This window comes from Tenrec ecaudatus, chromosome 11 (genome assembly GCF_050624435.1).
Source record: "Tenrec ecaudatus isolate mTenEca1 chromosome 11, mTenEca1.hap1, whole genome shotgun sequence".
Lineage (NCBI taxonomy): Eukaryota > Metazoa > Chordata > Mammalia > Afrosoricida > Tenrecidae > Tenrec > Tenrec ecaudatus.
In genome coordinates this window covers 61,505,618-61,526,007 of record NC_134540.1, presented here as the reverse complement: position 1 = coordinate 61,526,007, position 20,390 = coordinate 61,505,618, and positions in this window count along the sequence as shown.

The following is a 20,390-nucleotide window of genomic DNA, read 5'->3' as shown; positions in this document are numbered from 1 at the left end:
TCATACAGCCTCGTTTCTGACATACTTCCCTTGTGGAAGCAATCACAGCCACCCTCTCCCCCTCCCAGCGGGTCAAAAGAAAAATCCATAAACTTCAGTTGTCTATTTGAAGAATCTCAAAACTATGTGCCCATGTCTGAGAAATTCACAAGTACAGAGTTGTAAAGTCTTCCTCTAGTAAGTGGAAATCACGACATTGAGAGCACCATTTGCGAGATGTAATTTTGTTTCACAATGAAAAGCTTTTTAGTTTTCAGAAAGCCGCAGTCTTCCCCTCAAAGGAAGGCAAGAATAATAAACGAGCATTTGCTATGCAGGTGGGAAAAGATAAGCACCACGTCCACTGCAGCCGCGTCAGTTCTGATGGACAGCAACCCTATAGGGCTGATTAGAACTGCTCCGGTTTTTACAGAAGCAGCCAGGTCTCCTCTTTTTCCTACTAGTACCTGGTGGATTTAAACCTTGAACCTTATAGTTAGTAGTCCAATGCAAACTAGGCATTCACGTACCTATAAGTGGTGGTCAATTAAAGCTCTAGGGGTAAAGGCAATATCAGGTATACAGTGGAACATGCTCGATTAGTTTATCAAGCTGAAGTTCATAATTTAAAAGAACTGTCTTAAGAAGCTTGCTCTAAATAATAGTATACATAATAGCCTGCAGTTGGGAAAAATTAGGAGCAAGACACCAGAAAAGTAGCATGCAGCCATGAAATGAGTATGGTCAGGTCCAGAACAAAAGCATTGTGAGTAAAGGAAAATAAGAGATATAAGCCATTTTTCAAACAATAAGAAAGAAAGAGAGAGATTTTGGTGATAGCTAAATTTGAAGTTTGGAGTAATGCAAATGAATAAAAATATTTCAACATTCCTATCTCTAATATTTAAAAACTATAAAAACAAGTGTAACCATAAAATAAATAAAATGCTAAGAAAGGTTATTCAAAACTCAGAACTAAAGCCAAAAATGAATGCCATATTCTTTCATAATGGAGTTGTAAAGTCATTTTTAGCCAGCAAAGTTGTTTTCTCATTTTGTTTTGCTTTGTTTTTAAATGTAGGGATATATACTTGGGTTTGACTTTGCTTTTTTGTCTTTGATTAGAACACTTGTTTTAAGTTACATACTATTAATTTTTTTTCCTGTAGAAAATATATTTTATTTTATCATTCTCCAAGATATTATCCAGTTTTTGATCTAATGTAGTGATCTCTTTGTGTTATTCTTATTTTATACCTTCTTTGGTAGGTCATATAAACTTTGTTCTTAAATGTTCTTGGTACTAGCTATTATTTTAATAATTCCTTCTTTCAATAGTGTGTTATATACAATCTTTGATAAGCATTCATTTCTATTGATTTAAATTTCATTGTATAACACTTGGAAAATTATTTTTGTTAATCTCAATTATTTGGAGAAAAATACATTATTTGTCAGTAGGAGCATTCTTAGTTTACTGGTCTTATACAGTTGTAAAGTTGCAGGAGTGAAATGGTTGAATAAATCTTTTGCTTGTTAGCTAGAATGGTTTGAATTTCTATTTCTCTAATGTGGAAACAAAGTCTTCCCAATTCCCTCAGTTCCCTTAATGGAATAGACTCAGCATCCCTCTAAAGTAGTTTTAGAGATATAATTTGAAAGTATTTATTGTACAATTAGTGATTCTAATTGCCTTTGAGTAGATTCTGATTCAAACGAATCCTTTAGAATAGACTAGAATAACCACATAGGGTTTTTAAGGCTGTAATCTGTGTACAAGTAGATTGACATATCTTTTTCCCTGGAGTAGCTGGTGCATTTTAACCAGTAACATTTTTGATTAGCAAAAGTGCTAAATAGTTGAGCATTGGGACCTACCAGTCCCACTTCAGAAGAAAAAAATATATTCTGCTTGAGTAAAAAATTACAACCTAGGAAATCATATGGAGAACTTCTATTCTGTGCTACCTTGTAGCCATGAGTCAAAATCAACTCAGCAGTGGTCTGATTAGTAATTGTCCACTTTTAGTACATTTCCTATTTATTCCATTTTCCTCCACTTAAAACAGTTTTGTCATTCCCTCATTGTCTTATTATTGAGTGAGGCTGTTACAAAAATATTACAAGTGAACAGCTTTACAGAAATTTATATTCTCAGAGTTTTTTGCATTATGTTTCATTGTATTGGTTCTGATTCATAGTGATTCTGTGTACAATAGAATGCAATGCGGTACAGTCTTGGACTATTCTCACAGTTGATGATATATGTAGGTCCATTGTTGGAGGCCCTGTGTCAATCCACAAAATCTTCCTTTTCATTTTCTCACTAACATATCCAAAGTACATAGTACATAAGACACAGTTTAACCAATATGATTCAGTGAAATATTTCATATGGTTCTTCTCACTATTATCCCCTTACTGTTTTTGGACTATACAAATGTCAAATTCTGTGGTTTACTAAGGAGATTGCCTAACTTGCTAATACTGTGGTGGGACTATTCTCAATAAACACCAATGTGGTAGCCATTCAATGTTGCCATCCTAGTAGGCTTAAAATGAGCCACTCTAGATGTGGAAGAGGGATCTCCTTACCCTGAAGAAAGAAGAAGCAAGAGTGGAGTACACTCTGGATCTCTAAACTGAACTTCCTCTGTCTAGGAGACCCAGAGCTATGATATCTGAGATGACTGATAGACAGTAAGTCAGCTGGTGAGAGAGGGTGCGATGCAGGAGAACCAGACTGGCAGGAGACGAGGTGGTGGTCCTCCTGACCCCCAGACTGAGAAAGCTGAGTGCCTGCTGGACGAGACTGTCTGCCGGCATGTGGTGCCTGTACATACTCACTGTCAGAGTTAATAGAGCTGTGTAAGCTTTGGGGGAGCAAGGTGAGGGCCAGAGAGATAGCTGAGAGGAGGCTGTCCTGATTGAAGAACTGTATCATATTGCTGGCCCTAATTTGTAATTTGTTACTCCCTTCATAAACCTCAGAATTGTGAGTGTTGTCTGTGAGATCATGGTAGACATTGAAATGAATTACCAAGCCTACCAAATAAGCAGAGAATGCTGAGTGAGCTATGGTTGGTGTGAGAATTAGTAAAATGTTTGAAGAATATAAAAATCAACCTCCACCTCAGTGGATCCAGCCTTCGGCCAATGCTGATTATGATTCTCTCCTTCTCCTTTTATGGAGTTATATGAGGTCACACACCATCTCTGAGCCACTTCTACAGCCATCCTAGATTCTTTTCTTTCTTTGTTTGTTTGAGATTAATTTTTTGTCACTAGAGACTCCAAATCCATTTTAATTTTATTTCCAATACACATATCATTACAGATTTCAATCACATCAAGTAGAATTATAAAATTGCTACCACAATCAGTTTCAAATCATTCTTTTTCTACGTGGACTCCTTAACATCAGCTCCCTTTTACCCCATGCCCCCCCACCACCACTGTACCATCTTCCCCCTTATTCGACTTTCTGTCACTATAGGTTCATCAATCCTGGGTTTCATATACCAAATAATGGAAAAGCATATAACACCACTTCAATGGGCAACCCCAATTGACATAGTATCTTTGAGATAGACTGTATTATGAATGAACAAACACCAAACAAAACAATACAAACCGAAAATAGAGTGCCTTTTGGAAACCAAATCCGGTCTAGCTCACATCATCAGTTGAATCTGCTGACAAAGTTTTAACTGTTCAGGTCTGATTTATGCCTGGATATTCTGCACCCCTCTCTTCCAAACACTCTGTTTAGGGGCCACTTTCCTCTTAGCCCTCAATTTTAGACAGGGGGAGTTCTCTGGAGGCTTCTTTCCGATGTAGTTTCACAAATGATTCTCGGGCTCCTACTGTCACCCATCACCTTCTGCACACTGGACTCTTACAATTTACGATCTGACAAACATCCCTCTTCAACTTTAGATCATGCGAATTCCAATCCTTAGCGGACTCATGATGGTGTGCTTCTTCCATGTGGAAGAAGTCATCTGTCTTAGATGGTGGCTGTTTGGGACACAGCCTTTAAGACCCCAGACACTATTTTATCTGGGAGTTGGACACCAACCATCTATATTTTTCACCTCATTTTGCTATAGCGCCCACATGTTCTGTGTTCCCTTCCTGAGGGCAAGTATACAGCAAGTCACGATCTAAGAACAAATTGTTCTTAAGTTGGAGCTAGGATTTAGTGTGAGCCCCAAACCCACTCCTGGTTCTATGCTTTTTTTCTTTTTAATTTGCTGTAATTTAGGAGTTATACATATGCAATATCATTCCATAGTTCAATCACATCAAACAGAATTGTACAATTGCTTCTATAATCAGTCTCCACATAGATTTTTCCTTCCTGGACTCCTTGACATCATCCACCTTTGATTCCCCGCTGCCCATGCCTCTATATCTCTCTTCCACACACCCCCACCGAAAACCCTTGCTGTATTTAAATTTCTTAGGTCCCCGCATTTCATTTACTGACAAACAGGAAAACAAACAACACAACTTTAAGAGGGTGACCCCCACGGGCAATACACCTCTAAGCTACACTCTAATATGAACAATCATGAGCAAAATAAACAGAATTCCCCCACAGGATTGCCGGACTAATACATATAGTGGGGCAGCACTTAAGGTATGGATGTAGCAAGGCCTTCTTTGTCAGGCAGCCAACAGCACACCACTCGGAACCGCTGCAGTCTCGTTCCTAAGGTACCACGCATTTTCTGACTCAAGTCTTCAGGGTGTGTCCGAGCTAGAGTCCGGTTCACCCAGTGGAGTTCCTGCCTGGAATCTCACAGATGCAGCCACTGTAGCATGTTGTGCACCCAGAAGGAACAGGATTCAGTGTCCCAGCAGTCCATGGCCCCTGGCCTGGGTTCCGGAGTTCACACCAGACACCCTAGTTCAATGTTGCCTAGTCACTGCAGGCCACGAAAAATACTTTTCACCTAATGTCCCCCAAAGCATCCTCAGTCACCCCTCGCCCCTCCTGGAGGTCAGCCCTCCCCTCCTCCCTTCCCCACAACGGACATGCATCTATGTTCCCCCGGCATGTCTGTTCTTTTCCCTCTCCCCTCTCCTTCCCCATCAGTAAGCCTCATCCCTCCGACAGGGCCGCTTTCCTCTCTGGGGGACCTCACCCCAGATCCACAGGACAACCACTCAGCAGGACGCATCCTCCCCTCTCCCTGGATCACTTGATCCCAGCTGTCCTGAGGCACGTTCAGGTCAAGTGATCTACACTCTACTTACCTGGAGCAGATGACGTGTGGCTCATTGGCAGCGCCAGCTAGTCTGGTCTCTCGCGGGAAGACTAGGTGCCTTGTAAGCTTGAGCGTGTGCCCATTCTGCGGCTTATTCCTCCCACGGTGAACTCAGACTGTGTTTGCTTTTTTGTGCTCAGTGAACTTCACTCAGCATAATGTCCCCCAGACTCCTCTATGCCTGGGAATTTTCATGGTCTATTGCTGTTTTTCACGGATGTGTAGTATTCCTTTGTGCATATGTACCAGAGTTTTTTATACACTCTTCTATTGATTGGATTTAGACTGTTTCCAGCTTCTTGCTTTCATGAACTGCGCTGTGATGAACACGGGGGAACAAACACCTATTTAGCATCTGTTTCTTGCTAAATGGTACGTGGCCAGCAATGGTATTGCCAGATTATACGGTAGCTCAATTGCCATCTGTTTACGGTATTCCACGTCACCTGCCACAGAGGCTGTGCATATTTACACATCCACCAGAAGTGGATAAAACGCCTTCTTAGACCACACCCTCTCGAATGTTGGTTGTTCTCCACCTTTTTTCCTTTTAATTAGGCTACTGTAATGGGCATGGTTGTTGTGACTCAGATTTCCCCGGATGGTGAATGGCCTCGAGCATTTCCTCACGTGTTTATCACCCATTCCAGGATCATCCTTTGTGAATCATCTGTCCAGGTCCTTTGCCCACTTTTTCAGAGGGATATTAGATTTTCCTTATTATAAACTTATAAAATTCTGTAGATTTTAACCATCAGTCCTTTTTCAGTTATGCCATTATTAAATATCTTTTCCCAGTGTGGGGGGCATTTTTTTTACTCTTTTAATATAATCTTTCTATGTACACAAGTGTTCTATTTTAATAGATCCCACTCATCTATTTGATCTTCCACAAGGAGTGTTTCCTTTGTTCTTCCTGAGACCCCATGTATTCCCTGCCCTAGGGCTCCTAACCTCATCCCAGTTTTCTCACTGATGATCCTGTTAACTTCTGACTGATGATCCTGGTTTTACATTTAGGACTTTGAACCACTTTGAGTTTGTTTCTGTGCATGGAGTGAGATATGCTTGCTTCATTGTTTCATTCTGCTGCATGTAGATTGTTGGAAAAAGAAAGATTCCTCCGGATTCGTCTCCCCCAAATGTATGTTAGAGCAAGGACACTGCTTGCAGCTAATGGTAAATGCTAATCAAGTTACCCCCCTGAAGACAGTCAGCTGCCAGACACCTGTCTGGGCTCACTACTGGTGGAGCCCACTCCCTGTTGTTAAGGACAATGGGCTACTTCTCCCTAAAGGTTTGTGGTCATTGGTCTGGTCCCTGTAGATGGAGTTTTCACTCTGCTAATAATGTTTCCCTGTGGAGATCCAGAGAACAGATCAAACCTGCTCAGTGATAGCCAAAGTTAGGCTGCCATCCTGATCTAGATTCTGCTTTTCTTGTCACATGTGTGCCCCTAATCCCTCCCCTTCCTATTGCATGTATATCCCCAGATTGTCCCCCTTTCATTGCTGTATATCCTATAGTGCAACCCCTTCCTGTGGTGTAATTAGTGGGCTTTCACACCCTCAAAAAATTATAAGCCTGGGTTAACAATAAATAGCATCCTTGGCCTCTGTAGGATCCCTCTTCCTTTCCCAGTCCTTGCTCCCCTGTTCCCTCTCCCCTGTTCCTCCTTCCCCTCCCCCTCTCCTGCCCTCTAGTCTCCCATCTCCACATGGACCACCAAGTGGGGCTGAGGGGAGCAGGCTGTCATGAAATGTGTCTGACTCACTTATTTCAATCTCTCTTTTATCTCCCATGCTCACTATGATTTTATTATAATCTTTATATATATTAACCATACAATTGTGCCTATCGAACCCAAGATTAGTTGTTGGGAGCTGGCCTTTCCCCCCCACAGTGGATATCCAGCTTTTCCAACACCATTTTTTTCCTAATTAATGCCTTTCAGTCCTTTGTCATAAATCAGTTATTTTATGTAATTGCTTTATTTATGCATTTCCTATCTTGATACATTCGTCCCAGTATCTAGAAATATACCAGTACTCAGATGTTTACAGAACTGTGGCTATATAAGTAGATTTGAGGTCAGATAGTGCAATACCACCTCTGGTTTTTGTTTCTGAGGAGTTCTTTGCCTAATCTTAGCTTCTTCCTTTTCCATATGAAGTTCATAATCATTCCCTCCTCCCATTTCTTTGAAGAATGGTGCTGGTATCTGGATCTGGATTGCATTCAATTTGTAGGTTGCTGTAAGTGGTATTGGCATTTTCACAATGTTGAGTCACATGATCCACAAACATGGAATACGTTTTCATTTGTTTTGGTTTCTTGTAGCAATATTCTGTAGTTTTCTTCCTACAGTTTTTTTTTGGTGGGGGGGGTGGTTTATTCAGCTTTTGAGTGGCTATTGTAAATGTAACTGACTCCCTGATTTTTTTTCTTCTGAATTCCCATCACTGGTATATAGGAATTCAATGGTTTTTGCTTGTTAATCTTGCATCTTGCTACTCTACTAACTTCTCAATTGTTTTCAGCAATCCTATTTTGGACCACTTAGGATTCTCAATATATAAAATCATATCATCAGAAAATAGTGAATGCTTCACTTTTTCTTTTTTTTTATCCAATGGAATGCACCTTTATTAATTTTTAATCATCTTACAGCTCATAATATTCCATACATCAATTGTATCAGGCATAGTTGTACATATGTTGCCATCATTTTCTAAACATTTACTTTCTATTTGAGCCCATGATATCAGCTCCTCTTTTTCCCTCCCCCTCCCACCCTCGAGACCTCTTGATCAATTATAAATTATTTTAATTTTCATATCTTACACCAACTTCTGTTTCCCTTCACCCATGTTTCTCTTGTTCATCCTTCTGGGGGTGGGGTGGGGGTTATTTGTCAATCATTGCAATGGGTTTGCCCTTCCTCCCCACCTTCCCCTTAGCCTGCTATTATTGTGCCCATTTCTGTTCCTGAGGGGTTTATCTCATCTAGATTCCAAGTGTTGTCAGCTGCAATGCATCTTTTAATCTCAGCTTCCATGAACATTGTAGATGCAAACAAGACAAAATCCTTGGCAACTTCAATCTTTATCTTTTCTCTGTTTACCCTGTTACCTATCTGAGAATTTTGGTTTTCTTTACAATGAGTTGTAATCCATATTCAAGGCCGCAGCCCTTCATCTTCATCAGCAAATGCCTCAAGTCCTCCTCACAGGAAGCAAGGTGTGTCATCTACATAATACTGGCTATTAATAAATCTTCTAGTCCCAGTGCCACATTCTTCTTTATATAATCCAGCTTCTCTGATTTTGCTGAGCATACAGGTTGAATAAGTATGGCGAGCGAATGCAACCCTGACGCACACCTTTCCTGATTTTGAATCATGCGGAATTCCCATCTGTTCTATTTGCACAGTTGTTTCTCGATCCATCTACTGGTTTTGCATGAGCACCACATATGTTCTGTGATGCCCATTCTGGGACTCGCAAAGTATTGAAGGTACCATGTACTGCTGAAGAAAAAACTGATCTGTCTTGCATGAAATATGGCCAGTGATCCTTCAAGGCAAAGATGGCGAGACTTCATCTTACATATGTTGGACATATCTTCAGGAGAGACCAGTCCCTGCAGAAGGGCATCATGCTTGGTAAAGTGGAGGGGAAGCCGAAAAGAGAAACGGTACATTTAAAGAAAGCTGCCAGAAGGTCGGGCTGGACTCAGAGGAGGACATGGAATGAGTGATATAATTGCTGATGTCAGGTGGATCTTAGTGGAAGGTTGATGATACCAGAAAAATGCTAGCTTGTGTTTTATTGACTATGCTAAGGCATTCGACTGTGTGGATCATAACAAACTGTAGCCTGGAGAAGAATGGGCATCACAGAACATATGTGGTGCTCATGCAAAACCAGTAGATGGATCGAGAAACTCACTTTTTCTTTTCTCAATTGTACACCATTGATATCTTGCTGTTTTCTTATGGTAATGGCTAGGATTTCCATCCCTACCCCAAGCCCCTACTTTTGTTTAAGCCACTAGAGGACTACAACTATTTAAATTTGAAGGATAAGGAAGATGAATCTGGAAGGGTTATCTGCTGTTGTTGTTGTTTTTAATGAAACATAATATATACACACACACACACACACACACAAAGCTGGTTTCAAGAAAAGAAATCAACAATATTCTGTTAAACTCTCCATGTATGTGATTCTTTTTCTCCACCGCCTATCCACTTTCCCTCCTTCCTCAATAATTTAGCCTGCCCTCTCCCTGTTCCCACCCTGTCAGCGTCATCAAGCTCTTGTCTATTGGTGTAGACACCAAATTTCTTTTTTCCCCCCTTTTAACAACGATCTTTGTAAGATTGATGGACTTTTCCAAGCACAGTGTTCTCTAGCTTGGTCTATGTCTGTGGTACTCAACATGTTGCCATTGTTGTTGCTTTCCATTTCTTCAGAGTAGTTTATTTTTTCCCCAACAGTTTTATTGGCACATAATACACATATCATACAACTGAGCAGTTCAATCATGTAATCACTTGAAGGCGAGTTGTAGAATCACCACCACATCTATGTTAGAGTCCCCAACCCCAACCCTGCGCCACACACGCACACACACACACACACAGAATGGTTTTATGGTCTTTAAACTGAGCTGTGCACTCGAGATCAGATCTAGTGCCCCACCCCTTCATTATTTACTCTCAAAATCAAATATTCATCCCTATTGAACATCCCCCTCAGCATCTTGTTTCCGTTATTATCATTATGTATTCACTCCTCCTGTGCTTCGCATCTGGCAAATCCAACAGAAAACAATGAAAGACAAATCACACTGTCTTAATGTGGTAAGGATGAGAACATATTAGTATAAAGGCAAAAATACAAAAAATGCATTTGCAGAAGGAGACCCCATCAATCTTCAAATTTTCAGGGAGGAAATTTCTTTCATGGGACAATTAAGAAATACTTACACCCAGTATAAATTCAGGTCTTGTCTATAGGGAGGACAACTGACCAGGTACAGAGTTCTATCCCACATAATCAAGATTACAATGGTCTCTGCCTGATCATAAAGCTGAGAGGGACTCTTACCTTTGGCTACAGTGGATCTGCCAGCAGATGGGTCTGATTAGATGCTCTGTAGATGGGTTTGGGAATACCAATTGTCCTCCTAGCCTTCCCCAAATTGGGAGTTCATAAATGTAGCACTGATACTTTTATCATATTCAAATATGTAATTGTCCTCTTTGTATCACACAAGCTGGTATGCTTCTACTCTGTGGACTTAGCTGGATCCTTGCTTATTAAGATATGTACTATTTTGGCAATCCTGTGATGGTCGGTCATTCTGTTACATTTTGCTTATGCTTGTGGATATGAGGGTGTATCTCAGAGGTGTGCTAGCATTGTGGGTCACCCTCTGGAAGCTGTAGTACTTGTTTACCTGTTTTTCAGTAAATTAAACTAGGGATTTTGAGCCAATAGGGAAGGAAAAGGTAACAAGTGTTTGGAGAAAGGGCGATATGAGGGATGGGAGGGAATGGCGGGGGGCGGGGGGGGAGACAAAAGAAAATGAAGTCAAGAAGCCCAGGAAGGAAATGTATGTCTGGTGACTGATTATGGAAGCAATTATCCAATACTGTTTGACACGATTGAACTGTGGAATGATATGACATATGTATTAATTAACAAATTTTTTAAAATGCATAGATCCAGGAGTGAGTTCTGGGATCACACTAAATCCTAGCTCCAACTTAAGAACATTTCATTCTTACATCATGGCCCTACTAGGCACTCAACTTCATGACATGATCACTGAAGTAAGGGTGCTTCAGCAAGGTGTGGCAAAGGAAGTATATGGTCACTATTTTTATTGCTGCGTAATATTCCATAGTGTTAGTGTACCAGAGTTTGCTTATCCATTTCTCTACACTTGGGAATTTTGGCTGTAAGTCTGTTTGTGTCGTATTTTTTATTTCTTTGTGGTATACACTCAGTAGAGAGATTCTGGATCATAATGTATTTGCATTTGTTTAAGGAAGTGCCATACTGATTTCCATAGTCGTTATATAATTCTAGAATTGCATGAGCAATGCAACAATGTTCCTAAATCTTCATGTCCTCTCTGGCATTTATTTTTAATGTCTTTTGTTCCATTGAATTTTAATAAAAGTGTTAGTGAGAGGTGATATGACATTGCTTTAATTTGTATTTATGTTATTGCTAATGATCATGAACATTTTCTCATACGGTTGGTAGACACCTGAATGTTGTCTTTGATAAATTGTCTATTATGTGTTGTGCTAATTTTTATTGGGTTATTTGTATTTTTCTTGTTAAGATATAGTTTTCTATGGATTTTGGAGATTAGCCCTTTAGCTAATGTATTACTTCTGAATTTACTTCCAATCTCTGGGTTTTCTGCTGACTCATTTGATTAAGTCTCTTCATGTGCATAATTGTATTTTTAAAACAATCTAGTTCTTTATTTGTCTTCCAAAGTGTGGATATTGTTCATTATGTCTGTGAGAAGTATGCCCAGAATGTGCATTCTAGCTCCTAGTGTAATTTCTGGCTGTCCTTCTCTTAAGAAAGATTTGATCATCTCTTCTAGATGTTCATGGCATACAGCTAACCCTTGAACACACAGGTTCAAACTGTGTAGGCCCGTTAAATAAGAATGTCTTTTCTGCCATGATTGCCGTGAGTTACAAGTATTTGCTTAAAATACAGTTTGACACTTACCATATCTGGATGAGTACTGCACTTAGCCAGTAATTCCAGCAGAGATTATTATGGTCACATGAATTTTTAAGCAAATACCTGAACATTTAAGATGGCAACAATAGCACAGGGAAAGCAAGTCACATGCACCTGGGCCTGTGCAGTTCAAATTCAAGGGTTAAATAGACAGAATATGCAGATTTACTACTATCGTGGAGGTTGGTATCCATCATCCCCCTGTTGCTCAGGGTCAAGTGTCTTTAATATTCTTGAACAGCACCATAAGTCCAAGTCATCAACTCTTCTTCAGACTTCCTTATTCATTGGACAGCTTTTATATGCATAGAAGATGCTTTAACATAACATGACTTAGATCAGGTGCACTGTAGTCTACAAAATGACACCTAGAATTTTTAACACCTCCAAGAGCTGTTTGACATATTTACCAAGATAATGTAAGGTCTTTCTGGACTGCGGTTTCCATGGACATTGCCTGTGGTTCCCAGTGTACTGAAATTCTTAACTTCGTTTCCCCCGGTTATTATCATGTTGCTTATGGGTTCTGTTGTGAGAATTTTTGTTTCTTTACACTGAGATTTAAACAATTCTGTAGGCTGCAATACTTGATTTCATCCAGAAGGACTTCAAGTCATCTTTGTTTGCAACAAGCAAAACTGTTCATGTGCATAACACCGGGGGTTAATGAGTCTTCTCCTAACCCTAATAGAGCACTCAACTTCTTGGAGTCCAGTATCTGCAAATGTATTGAATCAGTGTGGTGAAAAGAAGCAGTGATGATCCGGAATTTAAACCAGGCATCCCCCGTGCCCTATTTTTAAAAAATATTAGTATGACTCTGACTTGGTCTGTGCCCAGGGTCTGCATGAGCATAATCCAATGTTGTGTGGCTTCTTCCCGTTTTTCTCCACTGACCCCTGGTAAGCATAAAAGGATGTTGCTTTCACTGTGAAAACCTTTTCTTGACCCTTTCTAATAATAGTTCTTACAATACTTATCCTTGTGTGCTTGGCTAATTTCACTTAGCCTGATTTCCTCCCTCAGGTCCATACTTGTGATGAGATGTTGTGCCGATTTAGTCTTTTTTTTTTATTTAATCATGAAATACTTTACACACAATGTGGTTCAGAAATGTTAAATTCGAGTATTAAGAAAGGATCAGATCCTTCTGATTATTCCATCACACTTTCTCTTAGTCTCTTCCCGTCGTTTCTTTCTCTCTGCTTCTGGGCAGCCCCTCTTCTAAGTGATTGAGACAAAAAAGCATACGCATTTTTTATCGTAAACAAAGAGAGTCTCCTTCTTTCAGAAATTATTATTGTTGTTGTTCTGTGGTGCCCTGTCAATGTTGACGCAGACTGACTCTATGTACAACAGTTCTCCACCACACCCTTAATTATCGCCATGTTTTAGCCCATTGTATAGACATATATAGTTATTTTTTAATTAATCATTTTATTGGGGCTCATACAACTCTTATCACAATCCATAATACATCAATTGAGGAAAGCACCCTTACACATTCGTTGCCCTTATCATTCTCAAAATTTGCCTTCCACTTGGGTTCCTGGAATCAGCTCATTTTCCTTTTTTCCTCCCCCTCCCTCCCTGTTCCCCCCTCCCTCATGAACCCTTAATAATTTATAAATTATTATTTTATTTTATCTTACACTGCCCGGCGTCTCCCCTCATCCACCTTCCTGTTGCCCATCTCCCAGAGAGGAGGTTACATGTAGATCCCCGAAATCGGTTCTCCCTTTCTACACCCCCTTCCCTCCCAGTGTCATCACTCTCACTGCTGGTCCTGAGGGGTTCATCCGTCCTAGATTCCCTGTGTTTCCAGATCCCTACTGCACCGCTGTGAATCCTCTGGTCTAACCAGGTCCACAAGGTAGAATTGGGGTCATGATAATTTGGGGGTGGGGGAAGGAGGAAGCGTTCAAGAACTAGAGGAAGGTTTTGAGTTTCATTGTTGCTACACTGAACCCTGAGTGACTCATCTCCTCCCCACTACCCCTCTGCAAGGGATGTCCAGCTGTCTACAGATGGGAATTGGGTCACCATCACACTCTCCCCTCGTTCATGGTTATGTGATTTCCCCCCCCACCCCCGCATTTGTTGTTTGAAACCTGGTCCCCTCTGCCCTTCATGATCACACATGTTGGTGTGCTGCTTCCATGTGGATTTTGTTGCTTCTGGGCTAGATGGATGATTGAGTCTTTAACTCTTCATGTTCATCCTCTGGGACATAGCATAGCTGGCCCAGTGGTTTTGCTGAGACCGGGAAAAGGGGAAGAAAGCCTCATCTTTCTCCCAAGGAACAATTGGTGTTTTCAAAGAGCTGAGTTTTTTATTAGTAGCCTCACGCCTCACCCCCAATGACCACTAGGGCTCCGTTTGCTGCTACTTATTCGGTGTCCTTAGATCGTTTTGCAGATCAGAGCAATCCCATGTGAAGAACAAAAATTCCCAGTGTGTTTTCTTGACTGCAGTCTTTACTGGGGCCTGTCTCCAGGTCTTTTTCCCTAAGAGCTACCAGTTATATCCAAACCAACAACATTCCAGTTATTAGGAGAAAGGACTTAACGTGCGTGCCACCAGTGTCTGATAAATGGTAGTTAGAAAATAGTGGCTGCGTGGCACTGAGGCACGCTTCAGGTTGCTTTGAAACACAAGAGATCCTCAAATATGTTTTCCCTCTTTACTCGATAGCTATTTGTGTGAGTGTGCATGTACCACATTTAAGATAATCCTTAATCAACAACATAAAATCAACCATTCAAATCCACCATCCACTTCAAAAGACAAAGATGAGACTCTCTACCCGCTAGAGATCATAGTCTCTGAGATCCTCACATGTCATTCTGCTCTGTTCTGCAAGCCCTCCTCAGCCAGAAGTGATTTGTTGGCGTTGAGTGAAATTGAATGAGGGTTCGTTATTTTGCTGTGTTATAAGCAAACAAATAGTTCTGTATCTTAAGTCCGTGGAATAATTATGCTTTTCTGATGTAGAGATAAATAAAACATCAATATCTGTCTTGTGTTTGTACAGCACAGGGGAGTCCAGAAAAGACTGCAAAGCTTTCTTGATCTAGTTCCTGTTCCTTATCATAATAGAAACCTGCATTTGAAAAATCAGAAAGAATCATTAATTTTATATGTTAATTACCTAACTCTCTAAAATATAATCTGTTTTCCAAAATATAAAAGCTATTTTTTCATTCACATCATATTTTTAAAAATTCACAATTGGAGGACCAGCAATGGTGTATTTTTAACACAAGCATTTATATTTATTTGGTTTTGATGTGAAAACCTCCTCCTGGGGAAATAAATCATTCTTTGTTGTACTTTTATTTAAAAAGAGCTTCACACTTTTTCTTAATATTTATCATACATATTAGATTGTATTATATTTTAGTATATTTTATTTCTCTCCCTGCCTGGCTATAAATTGGGCAGCCATATGACTTGTCTTGCTTTACTTTAATAATAATCATAGGAGGTACAATTATCGTAAAGGTGGGGGAACTCAGAGATACTGGGCATGGCACAGGACCAGGGCTGTGTCCTGCTGTTGTGCACAGGGTCACACTGGGAACGGCAGTGAACAACACCTCATTGTCAGTCATGACCTTTTGTGGAGTACCTTCATTCCCATTTCAAGAAGAGCAATCACTAAACCATTGCAAGAATAGTAAAAGCTGTCATAATGAAAGGATAGACTTAAAAACTTGGATAAAGACATTCAAGGATGTCATTTAGGTGATGAACAAATGCACACTTAAATTTACATGGGTCAATTCTACTTTTAAACATACAAACATAGCTGTGAGGAAAATAGGCCAGCAGGAACAAAGAAGTGCTGGTATTTAGAACAGGGCCTACCAACTTGCCCAAAGAGAGGGGATGGATGAACAGAATTTTCAGCATATAGTTCAGGCTTGAAAATGCAGCAGTAAGCATTGCTTTGGACACAGTAATTGATTTTAACTAGGGGTGTACGCCTTTGACCGCATGTTGAAGCTCTAGAAAATAAGGGCATTCTAGTGATTGCGTAACCTATAATAAGATATGTCAAGCGTACTTTTTTCTCTTTGAATAGTTGAAAAATAAAATTAAAATGTATATTTCAGCACTGATAGCTTTTCATGTAATACCATCTAGTATGTAATGGTAACCCACTGGTCACAAGTAGATTTTGATTCAGAACGACCCTATATGACCCACAAACCTGGCCCAGAGGATTGCAAAAGCTGAAATGTTTTTGGAATCTCACTTCCACATCTCTCTCCATATAGTGGTTCATGGGTTCATAAGTCCACATTTTGGTTAGCAGCCCAAGACATAAGCAAGTGCAACCCTACATTGCAAGACCAGACCCAGTTATATTTATGCACTTGTATACCAAGATGGGTTATGGAAATCTGTGGAACCAGATGTAACCATGACAAATTTTATTTATAGCCTTGTCACACAAACAATGACATAGATATACTGAAATATTAAAGTCACTAAATATTTAACATTAAATAAAAATAAATAAAACTTAATATTAAATTAAAATATTTAATACTTATAGTATTTGAAATCTTACTGATTGTTATTCAATTTTAGAATGTGTTTTGAGTAATAATTTTAGAATTTTGAGGAAATATCAAGCTTTAACTTATGTATGACTATTTTTCTTGATCATGTAGACTTATGTAATGAAAAACCAATGGTGTTGAAGGAAGAAGTCCAAGAAAATAATGGTTTTCATTTGGTTTTGTGGTCAAGGAACTGACAGAATACTAATTAAAATGTCCCAATAAGCTCTACAAGGCAGAAAACATTCACTAAATAATTCCACTAAATTTTGAAAAGTAAGTTTGTCAAGGGAGGAGGTCAATATTTGTATCCATTACAAAAAAGAGTGAACTAAGAGAATATAGAAATTTTATAACAATGTCATTAATAGCAAATGGAAATAAAATGTTGCAATAATAATCTTAAAATGATTACTTTTACATCGACAGGGAACTGGTAGAAACCCAAGTTATATTCTAAAGAATATATGGATTGAGGGTAATATGGGGGATGCCATATGGCTCTTGGCTGAAAACAGATTATCAGAATGATATCCACTTGTGCTTTATTGACCATGCAAACCACTAGAGTTTGTGGTCATAATAAACTGTAGAAAGCATTGGGAAGAATAAGAATTCCCTAATAATTGTATTCATGAAGAATTTGTATATAAACTAAAAGGCAGTTGTTCAAACAGTATAAAGGGATACTGCATGGTTTAAAATCAGGATTGTATCATTTTCAGCATCCATATTCACTCTGATTGATGATAAAATAGTCTAAAAACTGGACTATATGAAGAAATATGAATATGCTATATGAGGTATATTCTGTAATAATCTGCTATATGCAGATGATACACCTTACTTACTCAAAACCAAAAGGACTTGCAGTTACTAATGAAGATCAAAGACTATAGCCTTCACTATCAATTACAAACTCAATAGAAATTGGATCGATAGACAGCATTATCATAAACAGAGAACAGATTGAAGTTGACAAGGATTGGACCTAACTTGAATGCAAAACTATCACTCAGAGGAGCAGACAGGAAATCAGACAGTGTATTGTATTGTGCATATCTGCTTCACATGGCCTCTTTAACGATCAACAATGTCATTTACAGGACCAAGCTCAGCTGGAGCCAAGCCTTGCTATCATCAGTGGTCTCCTATGCATGGAAAAGCTGGACAAGCATGGGAAAGCAGAGAAGAATTGGAATATCCTGGACGACCAGGAGAATAACTCTGTCTTGGGGAACACAGAACTCGGAAGCAAGGATGGACATGTTACAAATGATATCATCCTGGAAAAGGACAGCACCCTTAGTAAAGTGGAGGGTCAGTGAACCAGAAAACCCCGGAGAACACGGATTGACACAGCGACTGTCAGAAAGGTAGCAATCATGAGATTCCGATGGAGCAGGCAGTGTTTCCGTCTGTTGTACAGAGTTGCTATGAGTTGAATTCGACACACGGGCATCTAAGAACCTCGTTCTAGTCCTTGTTTATCCACCATAAGTTCTTTTTATTTTTAAGATAATTACAACATTTATTAATATAAGAGATATTTAGATCTGAGCTTTAAAAATCCAGTTACAGACTGTACAAAACGATCTCATTTGTGTGAAAACATATGGACATGCTACACAAATAACCAGACATAAAACCACCTAAAAGATGCACCAAGGTATGCACAGTGGTTCTCATGCATGGTAAAAGCATAGTAGGCATTATCATCCCCTGGCTTCCTTGTCATCCTTAATATTTATACAACTATGTAATGATTTTGAAATAAAAAATTATTTTCAGAAATGTAAAGTAGTAACTCAGAGAACAGCACAGTTGAGGGCAACATGTCCAAAATAAATTCTTGAAGTACAGGTGTCGTAACAGTTCTTAAAAGTTCCAATAGTGACTTCGCCTCAATCACCAAATTCTCCCTCGAGGAGTTAAAGAATTACATATCAAAACAAATGCACAGTACAGAGCAAAATGATCCAGAGTCCCCTACAGGAGGGTTGCATTGTTTATCAAGTCATCACACCGAACAATCGGGAATGTGTAAGGCACTATCCCCAAGTATCTGCTTTACATAGTACTGCCTCAGAAATAATCAAAGAGGTGGTTGTTCAAGATTTGACTGGAAAAGGGAACTATCATTATTCAGCCAATGAAGAGAGGATCTTCAGTCGCCAACCTGGGAGAGAGGAAAAGAAGAAAGGAAGGGAAGAGTCACTACAAAGTGATGAATCTCAAAATTCCATGAAAATTCCATATTCGGGGTCCACACACATCTGTAAGAGACACTCAGGCCCAAAGTTCAGCGTCTGCATTTCCGCGGCCATCCTTTTCCGTATTTTTGCAATAAATTTATATGGCAAAACCTGCTCGAAAGTTCTGCTGGGTCACAGCGGGAAGCCTGAGCCAACAGTGTTCCAATCCTTTTTGCACTGCGGTCAGGACAGGGAGTCTCTCAGAGCCCCACCATAAGTTCTTGTTGAAAGTCTTCAGTCTTATATGCTAAATGATATTTTAAACAACTTATAGTTTGGGGAGACATCCAACAACATTGTAGTTTCATATAATTCTTCCCTATATTGGGAGAGGTTGAATTTTGTATTTTAAAGCTCACTTGCAGCAACATCAACAGTTGCTGCTCTTTTCAAACATTAAAACCAAAATACCCCAGGAGACATTTGTCCACAGGCAGCCAGGTTCTGTGTAGAAATCGATCTAAATGCCTAGATCAAAAAGGAATTATCCATAGGACTTTAAAATATAAGAATATTCTCCCTTTTGATGACATAAATGCAAAATTACCCTGCAATTTACACATGGACAATTCAAGTTCCTTGTGAATTGTGCACAATTACTAGCCCTACTCAAATATCTCAATACTGAAATAAAATAACACTAAAATAAAAGTTTCTTCAAGTGAAAATAATTTCTACAAGAAATTACCTAAATGAATTGTTTTTACAAACTTTTTCACTATGATGTAAATGAGAAAGCCAAAAAAAGAAATTCTGTAAAATACTGTTTCACTTTTCAACTTGAACTTAACCGACTACAGTAAAAAAGTTAATGAAGTTAGTTACCTTCCAAATTATATGGATAAAAAATACAAGGTTAATCAAAAGAAATATCTATTGTATATTATTATCTTGAACCAGGAATAAATGCAATATGTAAGGGTAAGTCTTTCACCAAAAATTCCTTGGTTATAATTACTAAATTATTTACTTCACAAAATGAAATGTCATCGTGCGTTTGTAATCTGCCGGTGTTTCTGATTACCACCCAAAAGCTCTAAGTTCTCCACACATGCATTATTTGTTCATTTTAATTTGTTAAAAGCAAGGATGTTGGAACTTTATCTTCCAGACCGTAGCCATGTTTTCAGGAGAGACTAGTCCCTGGAGAAGGACATCATGCTGGGTAGAGTAGATGGGCAAAGAAAATTAGATCGACGTTCTATGGGATGGATTGACATAATAGCTGCAATAATGGGCCTAGGCACAAGAATGATTACAAGGATGGCAAAGGTCTGGGCAGTATTACACTCTGCTGTGCATTGGGGAATGGGGTCTCTGTGGGTCAGAATCCACTTGATGACACCCAACAACAAAAAAGTCTTTAAAATGTATTCTCTCTGTGGCTGAGTGCTATTGAGTTGATTTCAACTTACAGTAAGCCTATGTACAAATGTATGAACTCCTGCTAGATCCCTGCAAAATGTAACAATAGTTGTTTGTTTGTTTTTTTATCTGTTGTCTTAACCCACGTTTTAATATCTATCA